General features: G+C 38.4%; 1 non-coding gene across 1 annotated transcript; it reads left to right on the top strand.

The window, feature by feature from the left end:
- Positions 1-834: 834 nt before the first annotated feature.
- LOC120103336 (small nucleolar RNA SNORA17) lies at positions 835-960 on the top strand. The gene has a single exon (XR_015621616.1). It is a non-coding gene; the product is annotated as a small nucleolar RNA SNORA17 (small nucleolar RNA).
- Positions 961-21,741: the final 20,781 nt, after the last annotated feature.

The following is a 21,741-nucleotide window of genomic DNA, read 5'->3' as shown; positions in this document are numbered from 1 at the left end:
GATGATTAGATTTACAAAGGAGAGGTAAAAAAAATAAAGAAATAAAGCAGTCAGTGAATGGTGGATAGAGGTAGAAATAGAGAAGCCACAGCAGTTATAGGTGTGAGAGAAGTCTGTGGTGAGCAGGGGAACATGTGTCCCCAGAACATGTTGCCCAGCTGATGTCTTCCTAGTTCTGAGCAATGACAGGATGTCCAAGACAAAGAACAGATAATTTTTTGGACTTGCCCTCCTTGAAAGACCTCTATGGCCTATTTGGCACTTGGAGACCACTTTGGTGTCAGGGATCTGCTGCCCCAGGCCATGTTAATACTCAAGGTGCAAGCAGATGTCTGGTTTTATAGCAACCATGAGCTATGTTGATGTCCCTAGCCAGAGACACCACTGAAGGCCATACAGATGTCTTTGATCTGGGCCACCACTTAAAGCCATGGTTATGTTCTTGTCTGTGCTATGGCTGAGAGCCATATCTAGAGTCATGGTCCCACTGCAGATGGGTATGTGTTAATGTCTGTGGACTGTACTGTCACTGGAGACAATGCTGAGGTCTGTGCACATGCTGGTACAGGAGACCATGTGGGTGTCTATGGTCTGTGCTGTCTCCAGAAACCCTGTGTAAGTTGTAAGTTGATGATTTCTGTTTCTGATGCTGACTGTAAAGATCAAGGAAGCTACTTTTGCCATGGTATTGATGAGTGTAGACCTACAGATGAGAAAGAGGGACATAGAAGGTTCATGTGATAATCTCTACTTCCACCCCCACACTCACATAAAGGAAAAGCCTAGACAGAAAGCTGCCAAGGAAAACTCTTAAAGATTGTAATAAGGACAGACCCTGGCTCGGTGGGGGCAGGTGTGGTTGCTATGCTACACAAGTGTCAATAGGTGGCAGAAAAAGAGGCTACATCTACACTCAAGTGTTCTGACTTGTGAACATCTGAATGATCAATAGTGTTAACACTCCACCAACAAAAAGGCAAGTCTGAGATGACCAGCATTCTTGTGCCAGGAAGGTCTGGACATGCTTCCCGGGATGTGATCAAGCTGGAGAATAGAACAACCCAGCCTGGGACCATGGGCCCAGGTGAGACTGAGCCCTAGACAGATGGTCAGTCCATGGGGCCACTCAGATTGCCCCAGGTGAAAAGCAAGCCACCAGACCAGTGCCATAGGGCCTGGACAAAAAGCTCGTCTGAGATGACTACCAGTCTGGTGCCACTCAAACCTACTGGGAAGCCAGTCATACTCCAGAAAACCCTTTTCTTGTACCATAATGCACAAATGGGGCATAGCACTCTTGAAAATACTTCTGAGATGACATCATATACTCAAAGACCCTGGGCACCACTAAGAGAAGCAAGCAAGTGGTAGAGAAATGGAAGAGAAAGAGAAACAAGACACAGACAACAAAGAGAGGCAGAACTAGAGATTCAAGGGTAGTGAGGAACAGCCTATGACACCATCTGGGACCTTCGTGGGATCCTGGCCTGTGCTGCCACTAGGGGCCACATTTGGTCTGTGATCCTGCAGTAGCAGAAGACTTTACCACCAAAGGCCAGGTAGATGTCCTGCCTGAGTACACATTGATATCTGAGGGCTATGCAGAAGTGGCCCTGCCCGTTGCCTGACCACTAGGGAAGAGCTGACCCTGTGGGCATGAAAGCAGGAGAGCTGACTCTGTTCCTAGTCTGCTGAAGCACTCAGGAAGGCTACACATTTCTGGAGTTTTAGGTGAGCTATCCCTGAAAGCAGGCGTGCTGGGCCTGCCACTTGTCTCCTTCCAGTTACATGAATGACGTTGAGATACCCACTTATCCCTTGCCATCTGCAGCAGGAGGGAAACCCTAGCCCTGCATCATGAAAGCAGGCTGTTCACCTGCTGCAGCACTTAAGGGAGAGCAGGCCCTGGACCTTACCTCACAGCAGAGCTTACCCTGATGGCATCCTGGGCCCATAGGTATGAAGGTGGGAGAGCTGTTTTTTGTTTGCTGTATGGCAAGGGCAAGGGGAAGATGTCCTCCTCCCATCATGGGTCCATCCTCACTTATGGCAGGTAAGGGAGCTGGATCTAGGGTCATGAGATTGGGGAACTGGCCATGTCAGTCACCAGCTGCAACACTCAGAAGAGCAGACCTTATATCTCGCCTGGGCAATAGAGTAGAGCTAATCCTGGTTGCATGAGAGACTACTCCAAAAGTACGAGAGTGGGAGAACCAGTGGGTTGACCAGTTCAGATACCTCTTAGGCCCAGATCCAGGGCTTTGAATTGGTTTACCCCAACATTTACCATATCAGTTAACTGCTGGAGTGGCTGAAGGGACAGGTATAACAGATCTAAAACTTTAGGATCTCTACGATACAGAATAACAACAGGATACCTGACAGGAATCCTAGTGAGTTCCAGTATTGACTGGATAGCAGAAGCCAGAAGCCTTTGTACCAGACCAATGAACCATTGCAAGGAATATTTGTAAGCAAAGACATGTGGACAAAAAGGTATACACTGTGGGATATAATGAGATTTTTCTTACCTCTGCTAGCCAGGGAGTTTATAAAGGCAAGTACTTAGGTAGGGGGAGATGAGTGGTATTGGGGTGTATGGTGTGAAATTCACAAAGAAGCAATAAAAAGTTAATAAATGTGATAAAGATGCTGAAGTGTAGTTCTTCACAATTGATGGCTTCTGGTGGGAGTGCAGTTGGGGAAAGACTAACTTTTCATTAACGGGCTGGCCACTGGGAGTTTGAACATGCTTCGGTGAGTGTATAGTCAATACAAATTCAACTGGTCTTTTTATTTGGGGTGGGGGGTTCAGAAGAGTGGTGTGGGGAAGACCTGAGAAGACAGGGAAGAGTATGTGCTTGACGTTTATGATGTGAAGTTCTGAATTAACCAATCAACATATTGTGAAAAAATACATTGAAAAAAAGTTTTCAATAAACATTGCTGAGAAAGCTCAATATTCAAATGGAGAAAGACAAAAGTAGATGCATCTTCCTTATTTTGCACATCTCTTCACAATGGATTTAAACATTAACTCTCAATAGCTTGAAGGAACACAGAAAATAACATCGAAATATTAGCATAGACAAGGACTGTCAGAGAAGTATGCTAACACCATTGGAAATCACAAAAAAAATGACATATGAGATTACATGAAGATTCAAAAGTTCTGCAACACAAAGAAAACAGTAACTAGGGTGAAGAGATTACCCTAGGGTGAAGGGATAAATCTTGCTATTTATATATATAGTAGGAGAATATTATACAAGGCATATAAGGAAGTTCCAGAATTGAACAGAAAAGGAAGTTATCCAATTAATAAATGGACTGATTAAAACACTTTTTTCAAAAATATGTAAATGACTAATAAATACTTGAAAAAGCTTCCATAGCCATACCCATGAGAAAAATACAAATTAAAGTTGCTTTTAGATTCTGTTTTACCTCAGTAAGATGGCTATCATCACACAAATGGCAAATGCTAGCAGAATATGGAAAAAGAGGAGACCTTATACATTGTCTGCATGTCTGTATATTGGTACAGTCATTATGCAAATTGATATGGAGATATCAAAAAATTTTATATGATCCAGCCTTCTCACTTCTCAGTACACATCCATAGTATTCTAAGTAAGTATATTGAAGATGTATTTGCACATCCTTGTTTATTGTTTACAATAGAAAAGAAGTGGATCAAGCCTAGATATCCATCATCAGATAAAATGTCCTACATAGACACAATAGAATTTTATTTGGTCACAAGGAAAATTGAAATTATCACCATTGCAGGAAAATGCATAACTAGGGATCATCATATTTAATGAAATGTATCAGACTCAGAAAGAAAATGGATTACATGTTTTCTCTCAAATGCAAAATCTAGATTTGAGTGTGTGTGTACATATGTATATATGATGTAATTAGAAAGGGGACCATGAGAGGAGTTGAAAAGGCCATAAGCTGAGTGCAGCTGTGTCACCAGCTATATGTGACATTGAAGCATTAATGGGGAAGAAAGTCTCCAAAAGATGGGGGAAAGAAAAGTAAGGATGGTGATAAATGTAAAATTACTATAATGAAACCTATTACTTATATGCTGACTTAAAATTGTAAAATATTAAAAATCCTTACCTATGATCGTATCTGACAATATTAAGAGGCAAAAGGCATACATTGATTCATTTTTCTTATTTTTATTTTAAAGGTAGAACTAACACTTTTCCTAAGGAGAAGAGAACATTCAATTCTGAGCTTCAGCTGAGTTACTTTGGCTCTTTATGGCCTTAGAGTAGTTATAAATAGTGTCCTGGATATCCCCTTCGCCTCTTCAATGGGGAATGATAGCTGCCTGACAGTGTTGCATAATTATGAAATGAGACATAACAATAAAAGTTCTTTTCCTTACCTAGGAAGCGCAAGGCCCTGGGTTCGGTCCCCAGCTCCGAAAAAAAGAACCAAAAAAAAAAAAAAAAAGTTCTTTTCTTGTAAATGCTGGTGAGTTTTCACTTGCCCTACCTCCCAAGTTGATGATGTGAACTGGATACACCAACTAGAAACAAAAGTGAAGAATGTACCGGTCCCTGTCAGATCTTGTCTACCCCACTGCTATGATTTGAGTGTGCTCTCTTTTCTCTAAAACACAGGCTGAAATTTAATCCTCATTAAATAATATTAGGAAGTGGGGTCAAGTAGGACTGTGAAAGAGATCAGTGCTCTGGTCTCATGAATGGATTCATTCATGTATAAACTGAATGGGTTATGGGATAATGGTATGTCTGTAGAATGGGTCTCCAATAAAGGCCAGCTTGGACATGAGTCAGATATCATTCTTATATTTCTATGTGATGTCCTGTACCACATCAGGACTATGTACCAAGAATGTCATCACCAGTTGTAACCTTTTGGCTTTGGACCAAAGTAAAACTTTTCTTTATAATGTGTTTATTCTATTTTAAAACCTTTTCTTTTATTGGATTTTTTAATTTATATTTTAAATGTTATCCCCTTTCCCGATTTCCCCTCCAGAAACTTGCTATCCCAGTTCCCCTTCCCCTGCTTCTATGAGAGTATTCCTTCACCCACCTACCCCCTCCCTCCCACCTCCCGCCCTAACATTTCCCTAAACTGGGATATCCAGTCTTGACAGGACCAAGGACCTCTTCTCTCATTGATACCTGGCAAACTCATCCTCTCCTACATATGTACATAGAGCCATTGGTCCATCCCTGTGTTCTCTTGGAGTGGTGGTTTAGTCCCTGGGAGTTCTGGGAGGGATCTGATTGGTTGTTATTTTTGTTCTTCTTATGGGGTTGCAAACCGCTTCAGTTACTTTCTCTAACTCCTCCATTGGAGTCCCCTTGCTCAGTTCAATGGTTGGATGTGAGTATCTGCCTCTGTATTTGTCAGGCTCTGGCAGAGCCTCTCAGCAGACAGCTATATCAGGCTCCTGTCAGTATGCACTTCTTGGCATCTGCAATAGTGTTTGGGTTTGGGATCGGTATATACGATGGATCCTCTAGGTGAAGAAGTCTCTCGAGGGCCTTTTCTTCAGGCTCTGCTCCACACTTTGTCTCCATATTTCCTCCGTGAGTAGTTTTGTTCCCCTTTCTAAGAAGATCTGAAGCATACATACTTTGTCCTTCCTTCTTCTTGAACTTCATGTGGTTTGCGAATTGTATCTTGGGTATTCCTAGCTTTTGGGCTAATATCAACTTATCTGTGAGTGCATACCATGTGTGTTTGTGATTGGGTTACCTCACTCAGGATGATGTTTTCTACTTTCATCCATTTACCTAAGAATTTCATGAAGTCATTGTTTTTAATAGCTGAGTAGTATTCCATTGTGTAAATGTACCATATTTTCTGTATCCATTTCTCTGTTGAAGGGCATCTAGGCTCTTTCTATCTTCTGGCTATTATAAATAAGGCTGCTGTGAACATAGTGGAACATGTGTCTTTGTTATATGTTGGAGCATCTTTTGGCTTTATGCCCAGGAGTGGTATTGCTGGGTCCTCAGGCAGTACTATGTCCAATTTTTGCCAGTATTTTACTAGCAACAGAAAGCAGACTAAGTTAGTCAGGCTAGCATCCTTCCTAGAACCACTGAGTGAGTACTTTTCTTCACTTTTGCCAGGTTCACAGGATGCTCCACTTAAGTGTCTCTTCTTGACATTGCATTGGATTGGGACCTTATTTTAACCAATTATGTCCTTAAAGACCCTTTCTCTTCTGAAGATCATCCACTAGGGGATTGAGATTGGGACCTCAGTACTATTTTTTCTTTTCTATTCCTCTTTCTATTTATTTCAGGAGGTTAAAGTGATAAAACAAACTCTTTACAAACATGTGCAATTAAGCTTCCTAATGTGCAACTAAAAGAAAAAAATACTTTTTGATAGAAGTTATTCTTTTTATTCTTTATCCTTTCTCAGTCTGTGCTTTTTAAAAAGTTGTGAGACAGTTCATCCAGTAAAAACTCCAGCCTTCAATGCCTCGAAACCTCCTTTTAAGCCTCAGAACTTATGAACTCAGAAGTAATTAAGGACCAGTTCCTGCAAGATGTCCTCTGATTCTTACATGAGTATCTTGGCATGTTCCTGTTCTCACATGCAAATAGACACACGTGTACACCCATACATACCAATACAAATAAATATATTTTCAAGTTAAGATATGCAACACATCTTTTATCACTGGGAAGCTTTGTTTATCCTTCTTTTGGATGAACTGTGGACGTATATTCAAGATTTTTATATGATAGATGTTTGTCTTTTCTATTATGTTCTGTATCTCATGTGTTGAAAGGCTTATTTGTATGTGTATGGAGTAACTGATGTTTAAACTTTGTAATACAATATTATGTGCTACCACTGTTTTGTTTTAGGTTGTAGGAATTCTATGTTTGGGTACTGTTTGGTGAGATTGTCCAAAAGTTGCATTGTGTTTTCATTGTACACATCAGTGTGGTTTGATACATAATAAGTTTGAAGTCAGCCTGGGCTGCATAAGCTACCATTTCAAATTGGTCAATAGTCATCAGATGTTAGCTTCAAATAACTTAAATGAGTTTGAACTGTACTTACTTGACCTATGCCCACTCCAGTCTATTCTTAGTTTCTTCCCCATTTTACATCTGTCTTCCCTCTTGCCACAATATGGGGGCTATTACTATTACAACTTCACACTGGTATTTAATATCAGACTGCAACATCTTGGGTGGGCTATCAGTTTCCAGTTATCTACCCTGTCTGTTCTATTCCTCTCCAGAGGCTCTCTATCCAGTTGGACTCTCATGGGGCTCTGTTTAAAATCACTAAATCAATCATCAAAGTGACATTTGTTTCTGTGCTATAGCACAGATTGTCAAGTAGAATGATGAAGGTGACTAAACACAATAGTAAATTTTCTGTCTGGAGAATATGTTAATTATGCTAAAATATTTTATTAAAATATTCTTAAGTTTAAAAGAGCCAGTATTACAGAATTAAACTTACAATACCTAATAATAGAAAATGACATAAGGGGATTATTTCATAAAGTTTTGGTAAATTGGAAAGACAAGTTTGTGACATACTTCATTGTCCTGCTGAAATTCCATACTTGCTTCCTGAGTCAAATGCTAAGTACAGAGGCAGACTCAGTAAGAAATAAACCTCCTTATCCTGCTTTTCCAAAGCTTCAGGATCCTTATGACATGGAGAAATAATGGGATACTTGCAGGAGTTCTGGTCAGGATAAATATTGAAGGTGTTACAGAAACTAAAGATCTTGACCCAGATCAGTGACTCATTCCAATGAACATTTGTAAGTGAAGTTATGTGGACAGAGGGATATACTGTTCTACACATGGTGACATAGTAAGCCTCCAAGATGAGGTGTTTTCTTGTTGTTCACTTGTGTCTGTTTTATTTTGGGAAGGAGGTTGCAAGGATGAAAGGCTACATGAGCAGATCGGAAGATTAGTGGGACTTGGGTGATACATAATGTGAAACTCACAAAGAATCAATAAAAGGTTTAAAAAAAGAAATAGACCTCCAATAACAACTCACCTACTATGAAAATAAGGGCAATTCAAGGACTCAGTAAATCCCTCAGATGATAAAAAACCTTGCTAATGAGGGGTTGGAGAGATGACTCACTGGTTTAGTGCTCTTATTGACCTTGCAGAGAATCAGGGTTCTGATCATAGAACTCACGTGTCAGCTCACAACTATCTGTAACGCCTGATCATGATGCCCCCTTTTAGCTTCATTGTATAGTAGGGATGAGGTGTATATACATACATTCAGGAAAAATATTCATAGACATGAACCAAAAATGCAGAACTGTTTTAAAAGTTGCTGATGAGATTTTAAACAGGATCACTAGGGGAAAACAGGATGTTCATAAACTATTTCTCACTGAAGATTCCAGAATTCTATGTGAATAATAAATCCTGAATTCTAACTGTGAGACAATGATGATGGAGAGATCTTAATTATGCTCTTGCTTTGTCTCCAGTGCACATACCTGTACATCAAATCATTAAATACATGGGGTGAAATGAAACTGGGGAGCTTCACCTTCTTTTAAAAAAATCCTTTAGCTAAAAATTATTTGGACTCTATATGAGTGCAACTAGAAATGACTGTCTTTAGAATATTCTGTCTTCCCCATGTGTGTGTGTATGTATATATATATATATATATATAGTCATAAAGATATATCATATATACACATCATAAATCATATACACATAAATGTACATATATACATGTATATGCATATATACATGTATAAACATACACATATACAATAGATACTATACATATATATTTTTTCTCTCTTTCCCTCTCATTATTTTGTTGTAATTTTTTTCTTCTTATATCATTTCTCTAGGTGTACTTTTTTATGTTTGAGTTTTCTCTATTCTCTTTCTCTTTACTGGGTAAATAATTTTTATATTTATAAGTCACTAGTTTTTACTTTTGTCTTAAATTTGTATGTGATGATGCATACAACTATAGGGTACAGTGTAATAATTTAAACATGCATACTACATGAAATCATCAAATCAGAGTAATTTGGATTTCTATGGACTCAAAGTTTTTGTTATTTCTATTTGTTGAGAATCTTCTATTTCAGAATTTTGAAATATATAATGGAGTTTGAAACATAGTCATATTTCTGGAACATATAAGATGAGAAAGTCCTTGTTTATATTAGTGAATTTGGTTCATATTATTCAACTGGTTCCTGTCCCATGTCACCCTTACCCCTAGGCCTCCAGTAATTAGTGACCAATCCACCACTCCCATGACATCAACATTGTAAATGTCACTGTATGAATTAAAAGCCCTGGTGTTTGAAAAAAAGTCCTGAATTCTATGAGAACAGGTCCTTCTCAATTATGCAAAGAAAAATTTCCGTAGATGAATTCATTTCAGTTCAAATAATTTTCATTAAAAGAGAATGCATTTCTCCTCTAGAACATAAATAAATATAAGAGGAAAGAACAAATTATGAACTTGTATTGTTCTTTTTGACTTAGCTAAAGAATCTTATTTTTTACAATTTACATTAACATTTGATTTGAAAATGTTTAAACATTTAAGGACTACATTATCTTGTTTTAAAATAATTTCATTTTGTTATTGAAGTCATTTAAAATCACTCAAATAGTATTTTACTCTATTTTCAACCCATGAAGAATCAATTGTATGAAGAATTTTCATTCCATTATAAACATTTAGAAATATACACAAAATATTTGAAACAAATATTTTCAGACACAGACAATAGGCAGCTAATCAAATTAACTCTCGAGGGAAAAGATACTCAAGGTTGTGCCTAGCTTCCTGCCTGCAGACTTTCTTTAGGTCCCAGTTCATGGTAGGACACTGCTAAGTTCTTTCAGAATTAAGTATAATTGTATTATTTTGGGATTTCTAGACCTGCCTTGTTCCTGAATAATAACATGGAGACCTAATATATTTATTAATAAGCTACAAACATTATAGCTGGGTAGATACTCAACTTTTTCTAAATCAATTATGGGGGTTTGTCCCAACCATGGACCTGGTTACTTGCAGTCTTAGTCTAGTCCTGGCTGCTTTTGCTACAACTGTGTCCTCATGGTGACTTCTTCCTGGTGTCCCTTGTCATGACTTTCTCTACCTGGGACTCACCCCACACTGGTTTCAGAAGTCTCACCTTACCTCTCCTGCCCAGCTCCAGGCTGACCAACTCTTTATTAAGCAATCAGAGGTGATAGAAAACAATTTTTACACATCATTAAGACAGGAGATGCTTCAATGACAATATCAGGTTTTGACTGCAACCAGCTCTCTGGAGTACAGAAATTAGTATCTGAATACACAGTGCTTAAACCCATACTCCAACAATTAAGGAAACAGAAATCTGAATGTTAAGGACACCCAGGTTGCTAAATTTACAGAGCAAAGTACAACAGACAAAGGAGCTACACAGAGAGAACAAGCTCAGGAGACTGGAAGAGATAAGCATTCTAATATTTACTAAAATTTTGATTCTGGCATGTGCCAGTTAAAAATCTCACAAGGCTGAAGGAGGAACCACAAGAAAATTCCTAGGGTTCTCAGAGTGTGGGGTGGGTAGTGGCATGTGTTGTTAATTTCAGCACCCAGGAGGTAAAGGCAGGCAGATCTCTTGAGTTCAAGGCTAGCCTGGTCTATAGAGATATAGACCAGTTCCAGGATAGCCAAGGCTACACAAAGAAACTGTGACCAAACACACACACACACACACACACACACACACACACACACACACACACACACAAAAAAAAAAAAAAACAAAAAAAACATGAAAAATAAAAAACAAAAAAACCAACAAAAAACAACCAACCAACCCCAACAAACCAACTAACTAACCACCCCCCCCAAAACAAAAACAAAAACAACAACAACAAAAAAAAAACAGAACAAAAACAAAACAGTTCTCAGAGCTAAAGCATAGCAGGTAATAGTTTGTATCTCAGTCTTTGGAATATGGAGACCCAGTATGGTAGTCTTGCTGGTGGAGCTGATTTACCCTATTTAAGTGCTATGCTGGAACTCCCATTAAAAAGCTTTAAAATTAGTTGCAAGGGATGAAAGAGATGCCAACGTATGTGTCAGAACACAGGGCTATCTTCCCTAAAATCCATTCTGCAAAAGCTGCTGCAGTGCAGGCAGGTAAACTCAGCATCCTTACATCCAGTGAAAACTTACTAGGCTTGTGGAGAAACAGAATACATCCCTACCAAAAAGAAAAATCAATCAAGAGAAGCAGAGTCACAAATGATACAGCAGATGGAACATGAGACAATACTCATAAACTCACTTTCAATACTGAAAATGTATACCCTGAGAAATCTGAGGTATACATGAGTGCATGCACACACTCCCACACTTGCCCATGCACATCTCTAAATAAACAACAGCTGCTTGAAGTCCTTTTAAAATTTGTTTTTGTTCCTGGTAGATGTACATGTATAAGTCTGCTTATATGTGTATTTTGGTGTGCCTTCATGTGTGTGCATGTGCATTTAGAGGACAGAAGTCAACATTCATGTTTCTTCCTCTTTTGATATCCACTTATTTTTTGAAATAGGATATTTACTGTACCTGGATCTTTTTGTTTGGCTAGACTAGCTGGCCAGTGAGCTGCAGGGCTCCTTCTGTCTCAACCACTCCAGTGCTTGCACGTCAGGCATGTGCCACCACACCAGGCATTTTACACGGGTTCTTGGAATCAGACTCAGAGCCTCAGGGTTAAATATTGAGAATATTATTCACTGACCCAACTCCTCAGCTCTTGGGTCTTCATGATTTTGGTTTCAATAAAATATGTAGAAAATATCCCAAATAATTTTTAGTTAGATATAATTACTCCATTCATGTCCTATAAAAATAATCTTTCAGTTTTCTAAAGCCCAGTAGAGTGAGCCAGTCAGTTGAGTGCTTTGAAAAGCAGACAATCTATGCTTATATAACTCTACTTTGCCTTAATAGAGTGAAAGCACCGCAGCAGAAGATAGCAAATGGGCACACAGAGACCTACTCCAGAGCTTTCAACAGTACAGGCAATTAGCTACCTTGGCTAATTTGAACTTTAAACTACTTACAATAAAATGGGATCAAATAAAACTAGCACTTCAATTTCTCAATTGAGCAAGTGTCTTGTGTGGTAGCTTATATGTCCAATTTTCCACTATCTTCTTGAATTTTGCTAAGGAGTTCTACCCTAGAGTTCAAAGAAAGATGGTGCTCATCAAAGTACAGATTTCAACAGTCTGAACATGCTGAATGAAACTCTTTAAAAATGAAAACCAGAGCTCTGGAGTGTGGTTCCCATTTGTACTAAACACAGAGGACACAGGCTTAGTGAACAAGGTCATTGCCCTAGGTTTCTGGTCTTAATCCTAATGACTTTGTGTCTTTTCATTATTTCTACTTTGGTTCCTTCCATTTTTCCCAATCAACTGTGCCTAACTTAACATTGAAATTATGTGACCCAGCAAATCTGATTACAGAAATCTTCAAACAAAAAAAGGAGAGAGGGAGAGGGAGAGGAAGAGGAAGAGGGAGAGGGAGAGGGAGAGGGAGAGGGAGAGGGAGAGAGAGAGAGAGAGAGAGAGAGAGAGAGAGAGAGAGAGAGAGAGAGAGAGAGAGAGAGAGAGAACATTGTCAGAGTAATGCTGGGTTCATGGAAAGAATTTGTTTCTTTTTATTTCTATTATGGAACTGTTTGAGGAGTATTCATATTCGCTCTAATGATTTTACAGAATTTGTCACTGAATCTGTTTAGTTTTTAGGGAGGATATGGAGGAGAGAATAGAGACTTTGTATTGCTGTTTCACCCTCGTTGCTTGTTATGGATCTGTTTAAGTTATTTATATGTTTTGTTTTATTTGGATATGTTATATGTTTTTTAGAAAATTGTCCATTACATTTAGTATTCCTAGGATTTGGTTCGAATATAGTTTTCATAGTATTCTCTAATAAAGTTTCCCAACTGTCACTGAAGATTTATAGGTGGTTAATAGTTGCCACAGGATAGATAAACAATTCCTTCCATGTTATTCCACTTGTTAGGTGCCACTGGGGCTTCAAACCACCTCGTATCCATGCTCTGGTAAGCAATTCTAATGAAACTCATTGAGCCAACAAAAACATGAAAATAGAAGGGGGGAGAGATTGGAAGATAATGTGATAAGTGGAAAGGAGTGGGAGATAAAACTGTGTACTTCGGTGAGTAGAATTAAAATACATAATGCACATGAATGAAAATGTCATAATAAAATCAATTATCATGAAAAAAATTAATGTGTGCTGATAATATTTGAAAAATAAATTTAACTATTATATATACATATATGTATATTTGGTAACTCCACTCCTATGTATATCCTCAAGTAATTATAAACAGAACCACAGAACCCAAAGAAAGGTGTGTAATCCAAAATTGATGGAAACGATAGCCAAATTATTTACAAGTAAATGAAGAACAAAAAGCTTAATGGACTATCATAATTATTTTATAAACAACTGCGCTAGTTTTCTCGCTATGAGCTGTGACCTCTCCAGCCATGGGATTTATCTGTATTTACAGTACCACACATGAAGTCCTTCCTGTAGAACAGGACTCAAATCCAATCACAGAGCAAGTGGGTTATCCTCTGTTTAGTTTTGAAAGACTACACAATTGTAACCAGGGTGGCACAGCACAAAATGTTTTGGTCTTATGAAAATAGAATGAAATTCTGTCATAGACTATAATATGAACCAACCTTGAAATCATGTGAAAGAAGCTGAAAACACAAAGGAAAAATACCGTGACTCTGTTTGTATGAAGAAAAGTCATAATAAAGGGGGAAATTGAGGTTCCGAGATTGGGGTGGGAGATAGGGTGCTACATGTGGCTCAATAGCCACACAGATTATGTGTCATGTGATCAAAGATTCTGGACACATAGGACTGTTACACACATCTGCAATGTATTGAACACCGTTAAATTATGCCCTCAAAGGTGGATAAGGTAAACACTTAGCTATGTAAATAAAATGTGGATGAGCCCACCAGTGACTAGTACATAGGAAGTGCATCTGTGAGTTCCTGAGAATGGCACGGATCTATCTATGAGCTAAGAACAGTATTTTACACCATAAGTTTTGAGTGTAATTGGTAGTTTAAACAGTATCTTTCCTGATATTCCATTTGTCCTTAATACTTTTCTGCAGTATTGATTGTGATAAAACTGAAATAATAAAGATTAATACTACTTTATTTTTTAATTAGAATTTTTATTTTATGTGTACAAGTGTCTTATATGCATTCATGTCTGTGCACTATATGTGTGCTGGGTGATTAGGGAGTTTAGAAGAGAACAGAAAATTTCCTGGAACTGGATTCTACCATGGGGGGAATTGAACCCAGAAAGTTCTCTTAATCCACTATGTAATCCTTCCCCCCAGTAGTTCTGTCTTTCTAAAGCTTTTCCCAATTAACCTAAACCCTTCCAGTGACTCAGTCCTAAAGGGGGTTCAGGAATTATTGATGAAAATTAGAATTGATCTCAATTCTGCTTTCTGCTCTATATTTTGCCAATGTCCACACAGTCTTCTGCCCATGGTGATAACACTTGGAGCCAGTTATTTCCTATACCTTATATAAATATATTATCTGTATATGCCATCAGCAATCATTGATGTGAAGAAACAGTTTTTGTGATTTTGGATACATATGTGCACACACATGCACTCAAGTGTACACACACACATTCACTTGAGCACACACAAACAATATACACTCATGTATATACACATACATCTACATACACACATTCACACATTCATACCCACACAAGCATTCACACATACTCATGTATAAATGGGCTTACACATGCACAAACATGCACAAAGGGACAAATGCATATGTGCACATATACACATATGCACATATATGTGTATGTGCGCACACATACACACACACACACTCTACATGTGTTAGTTCTATTGCACATACTATAGAGGCAAACCACAGAGAAGACAAGCATTCTCCCGTGGTCCCACAGTAATATTTAGAAGTGCTGATGCACAGAAGGCTTAGGGTTGGCATAAGTTTTCAATGTTGTATTTGATTTATGACTTTAAGGGAATTGACCCTCTGTGGTAGCGTCATTAGTGATAACTGATGGCTCCAAATCAATGCCATTTGTTTCATGTCTAAAGAACAGTCCTTCTGAGATCAGAAGAAGGATGACAGCATTTCCTTTGCAGGAGCATAACTGGATGGATTCTCGGGACCTGTCCCATTATTTCCTAGTCAATATGGAATACTGGTTCTTCTAAAATGACATTTACAGGTGTCCTGATTAATGATATCTTGTTTCTTAGAAAATAGAGTATATTTTGTTATTTTTTTGTCATAGCATAGTGGTTTTATATTTTTTAATCAGCAATTTATTTTGTACTTCTAGTTTGTTTTATCACAATTATTTGAAACTATTGATTACATGCTAGAGGTCCTCTGAATGGCTCCTTTCCTATTCCAATTTACTTTGCTTTTTGTTATGAATCGAACCAACCAACCAGAAGAAAAACTCAAACCAAAACCCACTAAACAAGAAACCCAAACAAATGAAGCTTTTAGTTTTTTCTGTCTCCAGCATCTTAATTGACAGTCCACTGCCTATTTTAAACTTTTCAATTTATTTGTCTTTATTTATATTTTTACATTTTGTCAAATGATTGCTTAAAGAAAAAAAAGTGCTTAAAAGCCCTATGCAGTCCAATTTTCCTATTTCTCAACTGTCTGGATATTTTAATTATCCATAGTTAATTAATTGAACCCTTTCCTGAATTTCTCTCTCTTGCTTTTTAAAACCATTTTCTCTGATTGAAGGATTAACCAGTAACTAGGTAATACAAATCTGAATTTCAAGACAATTGTTATATTTAAAAGTCAAAAATTATGAAGTACTTATATGCTTATATTCCTGATTGTATTAAAATATATCCAGAATATGAATAGAAACACATTTAGAAATGATTATAATGAAGGAAAAATTCCTGAGAAACAAGAGTAACAGCCACTTGACATAAGCACTGGCGCCTAAGTCACCAGGCACAGGGCTTTGGAGCACTCCACAGAGCTAGGTTTTACTGTCCTGCTAGAGCAGGGGAGAGGTGGACAGGGAGGAAGATTTTAAGTGTAAGAATGAGCTCAGTGTTAGGGCTGTCAAGGTCCTCTCTAAAGGCCTATTATTCCCTTAGGACTAGTACTAGGCTCTGGAGAGACACATTATAAGGATATAAGGTTGTGGGAAAGAATTTTAATAAAGGAGCTAGCTGAAGCGTAAGTTCTGGATTGGTAGGTTTGCATAGAAAGATATCAGAAAGGCACTCACTCAAGGATTTAGATAGCAATGCCAGTTCATCAGGAATACAGAAAAGAAACTATCACCATAGCTATAGTTTAAAAAATATTTTCTTATAGTTTATAACACAGCTCAAAGCCTGCTTACATTCTGAAGTCTCCTTTTTTTCCTGTCTTTCCATGCTGGACACCAAACCTATTTGAGAGAAAGTTTTTCATGAATTGCAGGGTGGCCTTGAATTTGCATTGTAAACCAGGCTGCTCTCAAACTCACAATTTTCCATTTAAGCCTTTCCAGTGCTTTATTAGTAGTACGAAGTTCTTTTCCTGTCTAGCAATGTGATTATTCCTTTCCTGAAACAATCCAATTTCAATTGCCTGCAGTAAATTTTAGTCTTAAAGGAGGTCTTAGAGAGCTTAGAGGAGAATTCTGAGAAGGGTCCATACTTTTCTTATGAAGAAGTTCTGAGTTTTGTAGATGATTAAAGAGTTGACATCATCTGTGAAAGAATGAGACTAAGATAAGACTTTGGAATATGAGGAGAGGTATGCTTATTTAGACAAATCTGTTTATGACTAGTTGACTTCCAGAAACAAGAAGATAGGATAGGTTAGCTAGACAAGTATGTTTACTCTTGCAAAAAGTTGAGCAATAGAACTAGATTAGATGTGGTGTGCTAATGTAAGTCTTTCTTAGGCATGCTATGAAAAGTCTGGGCCAGCTTCACACAAATTGAAGTTAACCAACAGCAGGGAAAGAGGCTATTCTGGAAAAAGAAATTAATGTATTTAAATTTTTGACAAATAAGAAAATTAATGTGAAAGTTTAAAAAGCTTAAGAAAGAAATCAAGATTAGACAAGATTTGTAGGAAGGAAAATTCATGTAGCAGAATTTCATGCAATTCTCAGAGACAAGCTAGTTAAGTTGTGAATTGAGGTTTCTATCATCCCGCACAGTGGTATAGTTAAATACAGTGAAAACACACCAAGATATATTTCTTTTCTTTTCTTTTTTTTTTTTTTTTTTCGGAGCTGGGGACCGAACCCAGGGCCTTGCGCTTCCTAGGTAAGCGCTCTACCACTGAGCTAAATCCCCAGTCCCTATTTCTTTTCTTTTTAAAGATTTTTTTATTTATTCTATATCAGTACACTGTAACTGTCTTCAGACACAAAAGAGGGCATCAGATCTTACTAGAGATGGTTGTGAGCAACCATGAGGTTGCTGGGATTTGAACTCAGAACCTCTGGAAGAACAGTCAGTGCTCTTAATCCCTGAGCCACCTCTCCAGCCCAAGATATATTTTCTTCTAGCACCTCTGATGGCTAAATAGTTTGAACACACATTGAATACTTCACCCCATTTAATCATGTCTTCAGAGAGTACATATTATATTGCCATTTTATTACCAAGGTCCTGAGACACCATCAGTTACACATGGTTGCTAAAAAACAATGTGAGAATGTCAGAATTTCAGTCCAGACTAGCATTTGGCTTTCACTCACCCTCTCCTGTCCTCTCCTCCTCTCTTCTACCCTTTCTTCCCCTCCCTTCTCCTTTTGCCAATGCCTCTACCAATAGTCCAAGCTGGCCACAATTTTGTAACCATCCTGTCTCTTAATGTTAGGAATATAGCCCATACTACCATATCTGGACTCTAAGAGATCTTTGAAACACCACAGTACTCAGGTCTTCCATGTTTGTTTCATTCCTAGGACACTGGTATATGGGAAAACTCTAACATTGGCACCTTATGTGATGTCACAGTCATGATGCTGCTTATCTACCAATTCCTGAAAACTAGTTCTCCATTTGCTCAAAATTGTTCTCTTTCCCACGGAAGATACAAAAAAAGCATTGTGTGATTAGTTTCTCATGTTTTTTTTTCATTAAAAGCACATAATGAGAACTTTGACCCATTAAACTTTTGTGGTCTATGCGGAGTTTCTGATGCATCATTTAATGTCTTTTTAATAATGGCATTGGCCATGCCACATAAGATAGTTTTTTTTTATTTTATTTTATATTTTTTTTATTTTTTTTATTAACTTGAGTATTTCTTATATACATTTCAAGTGTTATTCCCTTTCCCGGTTTCCGGACAAACATCACCCTCCCCCCTCCCCTTCCTTATGGGTGTTCCCCTCCCAAACCTCCCCCCATTGCCACCCTCCCCGCATAGTCTAGTTCACTGGGGGTTCAGTCTTAGCAGGACCCAGGGCTTCCCCTTCCACTGGTGCTCTTACTAGGATATTCATTGCTACCTATGGGGACAGAGTCCAGGGTCAGTCCATGTATAGTCTTTAGGTAGTGGCTTAGTCCCTGGAAGCTCTGGTTGCTTGACATTGTTGTACTTTTGGGGTCTCGAGCACCTTCAAGCTCTTCCAGTTCTTTCTCTGATTCCTTCAACGGGGGACCTATTCTCAGTTCAGGGGTTTGCTGCTGGCATTTGCCTCTGTATTTGCTGTATTCTGGCTGTGTCTCTCAGGAGCGATCTACATCCGGCTCCTGTCAGTCTGCACTTCTTTGCTTCATCCATCTTGTCTAATTGGGTGGCTGTATATGTATGGGCCACCTGTGGGGCAGGCTCTGAATGGGTGTTCCTTCAGTCTCTGTTTTAATCTTTGCCTCTCCCTTCCCTGCCAAGGGTATTCTTTTTCCTCATTTAAAGAAGGAGTGAAGCATTCACATTTTGATCATCCGTCTTGAGTTTCCTTTGTTCTAGGGATCTAGGGTAATTCAAGCATTTGGGCTAATAGCCACTTATCAATGAGTGCATACCATGTATGTCTTTCTGTGATTGGGTTAGCTCACTCAGGATGATATTTTCCAGTTCCAACCATTTGCCTACGAATTTCATAAACTCGTTGTTTTTGATAGCTGAGTAATATTCCATTGTGTAGATGTACCACATTTTCTGTATCCATTCCTCTGTTGAAGGGCATCTGGGTTCTTTCCAGTTTCTGGCTATTATAAATAAGGCTGCGATGAACATAGTGGAGCACGTGTCTCTTTTATATGTTGAGGCATCTTTTGGGTATATGCCCAAGAGAGGTATGGCTGGATCCTCAGGCAGTTCAATGTCCAATTTTCTGAGGAACCTCCAGACTGATTTTCAGAATGGTTTTACCAGTCTGCAATCCCACCAACAATGGAGGAGTGTTCCTCTTTCTCCACATCCTCGCCAGCATCTGCTGTCACCTGAGTTTTTGATCTTAGCCATTCTCACTGGTGTGAGGTGAAATCTCAGGGTTGTTTTGATTTGCATTTCCCTTATGACTAAAGATGTTGAACATTTCTTTAGGTGTTTCTCAGCCATTCGGCATTCCTCAGCTGTGAATTCTTTGTTTAGCTCTGAACCCCATTTTTAATAGGGTTATTTGTTTCCCTGCGGTCTAACTTCTTGAGTTCTTTGTATATTTTGGATATAAGGCCTCTATCTGTTGTAGGATTGGTAAAGATCTTTTCCCAATCTGTTGGTTGCCGTTTTGTCCTAACCACAGTGTCCTTTGCCTTACAGAAGCTTTGCAGTTTTATGAGATCCCATTTGTCGATTCTTGATCTTAGAGCATAAGCCATTGGTGTTTTGTTCAGGAAATTTTTTCCAGTGCCCATGTGTTCCAGATGCTTCCCTAGTTTTTCTTCTATTAGTTTGAGTGTGTCTGGTTTGATGTGGAGGTCCTTGATCCACTTGGACTTAAGCTTTGTACAGGGTGATAAGCATGGATCGATCTGCATTCTTCTACATGTTGCCCTCCAGTTGAACCAGCACCATTTGCTGAAAATGCTATCTTTTTTCCATTGGATGGTTTTGGCTCCTTTGTCAAAAATCAAGTGACCATATAAGATAGTTTTAATCACTGTCAAGAATACACACTATAAAATAATCAGTAATCTAAGAAGCTTGGGATGAGCTTAGATTAGCTGGGTAAATATGAACTGATGAGATCATACACACGATTCTCCGACAGGACTGCATGAATGGATAAAGGCATGCAGTGGCCAGTCATTTCAGCATCCCTTTGTTTAGCAGACATTCTTGCAGGATTAGTTCAGATGTGGTGTAGTCATGCCCTGGCCTATCCTGCACTAGGGGAATTTACTCCACTATTCTTTCTTCTCACTATTCTTCCCCTATTCCCTTCAAGTTCTTCCACTCAGATATAGAGTGCTTTGTAAAGAAAGCATTATAAGTCTGGATTGCCATGGCACTGAGATTTTTAAACCCTCTAAATAGGATATTAGTTCATAGCTTGAATATTTCTAAATCTGATCAACATGCCGTTCTAAATACATTAAGCAAAGCAAGCAAAATTAGCCTGCTTTATGTCAGGTGCTTAGCATAAATCCCTTAATACTGTGCTTGAGTGCTGGAGCCATTAATAAATGAGTAATGCCCTAAGACAGGCTTGATTAATTAAGTCATATGTGTATCCTTCTAATTAAAAATAGAACATTAGGCAGATGAGTGGAATTTCTGAGTTCAAAATTCAAAGCTTTTTTTTTTTAATGCCTTGCCTTGCCTTTCTCTTAAAGATGAAAAGGACACTGCTGGTTATTGTAGCTGCCAACAAACAGCTACAGTATGGCTCAAAGCACTCAGAACTCTGTGTCTTATTAAAAACAATTTGGTATTCATCTGCCAATTTGTAACTCAGTTCTCAATCAGGGGTCTGTCTGATTAAGGCAGGCAATTCAAATTTGAGGGGGCAGCTGGTGCTGTTATGCAAATAAACAGATGAGGAAGAAACAGGACAATGAATCAACAAGCAGATGGTAAAAGCCAAGGCCTTCAAAGAGCTCTTGAATTTCTTTTCCTTCTGATTCCAGTCAGAGTAGCCCCAAAGATTTGTATTCCGAAGGATTAGAGACACCACCACTTAGTTTAAGAGTCAACATAGAGAAGTTGCTAACACCAAGTCCATTAGCATGGAAGACTTACCAAAAGAAAACTTTGATCAAGAATCTTGACATCAGAGTGTCATGCACATGACTAATGTTTTCTGAATTATGTAATACATTTCACTTTTATTTCTGACCAAGTAATTCCAAGCAAAGTTAGAAAATTGCCCTCTACTACCTTTTACTATGGTGTGTGTGTGTGTGTGTGTGTGTGTGTGTGTGTGTGTGTGTGTTGTGTGTGTGTGTGTGCTACAGAACTGCCACAGGTGTCATTCCTTAAGCAAAGTGCATTTTTATTTTTGGTGACAGTCTGTCATTGGCTGGAAGCTTATCACACAATGGATCCATTCTTTTTTTTTTTTTTTTTTTGGTTCTTTTTTTCGGAGCTGGGGACTGAACCCAGGGCCTTGCGCTTCCTAGGTAAGCGCTCTACCACTGAGCTAAATGGTAGCCCCCAAAG

The sequence above is a fragment of the Rattus norvegicus genome, chromosome 5 (genome assembly GCF_021556685.1).
Source record: "Rattus norvegicus strain SHRSP/BbbUtx chromosome 5, alternate assembly SHRSP_T2T, whole genome shotgun sequence".
In the NCBI taxonomy this organism is placed as follows: domain Eukaryota; kingdom Metazoa; phylum Chordata; class Mammalia; order Rodentia; family Muridae; genus Rattus; species Rattus norvegicus.
This window is presented reverse-complemented; position numbering and strand designations above follow the sequence as displayed.